At 36.9% G+C, this 4,047-nt stretch overlaps 1 pseudogene; it reads right to left on the reverse strand.

Annotated features, from left to right (window-relative positions):
• Nucleotides 1–2,646: 2,646 nt before the first annotated feature.
• Nucleotides 2,647–3,549, reverse strand: LOC107159325 (annotated as a pseudogene).
• Nucleotides 3,550–4,047: the final 498 nt, after the last annotated feature.

A 4,047-nucleotide genomic window follows, 5' to 3' on the forward strand; every position in this document is an offset into this window, starting at 1 on the left:
GTGGGGGGAATTTTTTTATGATGAATATGGTATTTAAGTTAAATGTGGTAAAGAATGCAGTACTTAAAGAATGGTACTGGGATGACTGACATGGTAAAATATTAAATGAATTCCTTACACTCTTTTTTTTTTGAGAGAGAGAGAGAGAGAGAGAGAATTTTTTAATATTTATTTTTTAGTTTACAGCAGACACAACATCTTTGTTTGTATGTGGTGCTGAGGATCGAACCCCAGCCACACGCATGCCAGGCGAGCCCGCTACCGCTTGAGCCACATCCCCAGCCCCAATTCCTTACTCTCTGAAATAAAGTGCATTTTAGATGGCTTAAATCACTAAATAAAAACTACAATTTATAAAACTATTTAATACAAGAAAATATTTAAATTCATGCAAAATTCAGAAACTACACTTTTTAAGTTTCACACATTTGATCATGTAAAAATAAGAATTTTAAAAATTAGTTTATTAAACAAGCATATTAACTTAGTTTCCCTTTCAAAACTTGTATATTACCATAATGAAAGCATATTTTTAATTAAAATTAGCAGTACCTTAATTCAAGATTTACTTTTTTCCTAGGATTAAAAGTAAAGATAATTATAAGGTGAAAAATTATAAAGTTAGCTTTCAATATAATTTTAAAATATCTCAAGAATACTTAAGAGATTTGTGAAGATGACATTTATTGGGAATTAATTCATTTATCCCCATTACCTGATCACTCCTGAAATTAGGAACTAAGGTGTAAGAAGTCAAGAGGACCCAAAATTACCCTGAAACTTTGAAAAACATTCATCAGTATGCTGGAATATTCTACTTGTTCAAAGCCACAGGGTAAAGTATGTGCTGATTGGCATCTATTTCAAAAAGAATGGAGAGAAAATGGCAGGCACACAGAGCCTCATTGGTGTCCCCCTAAACGTTACGGAGTAAGGACTGGAGGAAATAGTAAGCCATGAGCCAAATTAAGAACACTATTACCTGTGTCTCTTGTCAACAGCATTTGAAAATGATATTTTCAAAAGGCTAAATGTAATGTGGCAGTGCTAGTCTAAGGAAACATCAGTAACCACATTGCTCTCTTTTGGCAATCCCCCTAACCTGTAACTTAGTACAGGGTGTAGGGTGAGGGTCCAATGGGATTCTTTTCCAAAATGTGGCTGAGAATAATCCTTTTTGTGAACATATACCCAAAATACACAAACATACACAGTCTATTAGATAACTATTTGGAAGATAATGTGAATCAAGAAATAGAATGTAGGACAAAGAGCAAATGTGGGTAAATAATAAAGAGTTCAACTTTGTGTGGTCAGAAAGCATCAAGTGAAGATGTCCATTGAAAAATGAGGACAACAACTATGACATAGGCTGCAGAGATGTGGAGGTCAGTGCCATTTAAAAGAAGTTGAGGGCGGGGATGTGGCTCAAGCCATAGCGCGCTTGCCTGGCATGCGTGCGGCCCGGGTTTGATCCTCAGCACCACATACAAACAAAGACGTTGTGTCCGCCGAAAACTAAAAAAATAAATAAATATTAAAAAATTCTCTCTCTCTCTCTCTCTCTCTCTCTGTCTCTCGCCCCCCCCTCTGTCTCTCTCTCTCTCCCTCTCTCTCTCTTTAAACAAAATAAATAAAAAATAAAAGTAGTTGAAATAACAGATTTGGTTGCCATCACTTGCAGGGGGTCAAAGAAACTAATGACCAAGAATGGAAACCTAGACAATGATACATACAGCTCACTGTTTCTGAGGTGGGGAGAGGTGAGAAGAACCTCCACAATATAATAGTCTGCAGTCTTAAACAGGTTCAGTACTGACGCATAGTGGAGCATTGGCGTGTTCAAATTCCACATTCTTCAATCTTTGACACATAATAAGATTCCCTCTCCTTCATGGAACTATCACAGGAATTAAATAAGATCATGGATGTAAAGTTTACTGATAACTTCAAAAACCAAGGAGAGAAAGGTGATCCTTAAAGAGTGAGGTTGAAAAGCAGACTCTGGACTCCTTGACCATTCTTGAGGCAACAGCAGTTAGGGCCCCAAGAGGACTTTCTTTCCAGCAAATACAAACTAAATTGCTATAAGAATGCAAATATAATGTGTATTTAAATACATATCAAGTAAAAAGGAAGGAACATGCATACATGAGGAAAAAAGAGAAGTAAAAAAAGATTAACAGAATGATGTGAACACTTGCTCAGAAAGAGATTTCTATTTAGGAATGAAAAGTTCAATCTACAAGAGCAACTGTTGACCTGAGTTGTTTGAATCTTAGCACTGACCTAGGCAAACAGACAATCATTTAAAGCTGAGTTATGGTTTTCAAAAAGCAACACATGATAAATTAGTGTTTTAATAACTTCAGACAGAAATTTGAATTAAATGATTTAAATTATGCCTTCCGAGGTCAGCTAGAATTGACAAACAAGAAACCTTCCCAGTAGGTCACTGATAACATCTTTTACAACAACTACACATCCCCATTTCAGTTTTTATTTAATGGAAAATTATTCCACTTGAACAGAAACATGGAAAGAAAGGTCTACAGTAATATTCAAATATCAAGCTCAGTACTTATACTGGACAACACTGTGTACAAATTTCAAGTGTTACCATGATGCAGAGAATAGAACTATCTTCTAACAAAAGACTCTTCTCAGGGCTCCCTTCATGTGTCTGTTCCTCAGGCTGTAGATAAAGGGGTTCAGTATGGGAGTCACCACCATGTACCTCAGAGCCATAATAAAATCTTTCACACTAGAATTGCTAGCTGATGGACATAAGTAGAGACCAACAATGGCCCCATTGAACAGTGAGAACACAGAACACGGGTGGAAAAGGCCTTGTGGATCCCACGAGAGGAAAAAACCTTGAATATGGAGGACAAAATTCATGCATAGGATACAATGATCAGTAGGAATGGGATGACAATAACAAGTCCTCCCATGATAAATATCATTAACTCATCTACATGATTGCCAGAGCAGGCAAGCTTCAGCAGAGCAGATATGTCACAGAAAAAGTGTAAGATCAGGTTGTCTGAATAGAAAGACAGTTGCCATGAGCAGAGTGTGCAACATGGAATGGGGCATGGTCAGCACCTGGGACAGAACCACCAGGGAGAGCCAGCTCAGGGCTCACGACAGCTGTGTAGTACAAGAAGGAGACGGCTGCATAGGGGTCATAGGCCATGGCAACAAGGAGATAGCTCTGGAGGTTTCCAAAAATCAGGAAAAAGTACATTTGAATCAGGCAGGCTGCAAAGGGAATGGATGGAACTTGAATCTGCATGTTCTGCAATAGTTTAGGAATGGTCACATAGGAAAAGCAGAGATCAGAGAAAGACAAGTTGCTGAGAAACAAATACATGGGTGTGTGGAGATGGGAATCCAGCAAATGGGAATGATGATGATGAGGTTTCCCAGGATGATGGTAAGATACATGGAAAGGAATAGGGCATAGAACAGGTTCTGGTGCCCTGGCTGGATGGGCATTCCCAGGAGGAGGAACTCTGAGATGATAGTTTGGTTCCTTCCTCTCATGTTCTGTCTCTAGTATATTTTACAGAAATATACAATCCAAATAAATAAACATTGTTCTATTGTCATACATTGTCTGATACTCATCATATAATAATTAATTTCATTTTCTTTATAATAATCTAAATCTTTAATGCCCAAATGTCTATTTTCTGCATAATCATTGATGTCTTTTTCCTTAACTTCTCTGTAACATGTTTGAATATTTAATGCTTTCCTAAACACTGTTGTCTATTTGCTTCTGAGACAAAATGCATTGTTATTTTTCATACCTGCCTGGCTGATAATCCTAGGGAAACATAATTGGCTCCTATTCCATCTGTATCTTATATGTTGATGTTCCTTGGGGATTTTTTATTTTTTATATGTTGTAATTAGTTATACATGACAGTAGAATGTATTTACACACTTTGATATATCATACATAGATGGGATATAATTTCTCATTTTTCTGAGTATACATGTTGCAAAATCATATTGGTCATGCAGTCACACATATAC

The sequence above is a fragment of the Marmota marmota genome, unplaced genomic scaffold (assembly GCF_001458135.2).
Source record: "Marmota marmota marmota unplaced genomic scaffold, marMar, whole genome shotgun sequence".
Taxonomy (NCBI): Eukaryota; Metazoa; Chordata; class Mammalia; order Rodentia; family Sciuridae; genus Marmota; species Marmota marmota.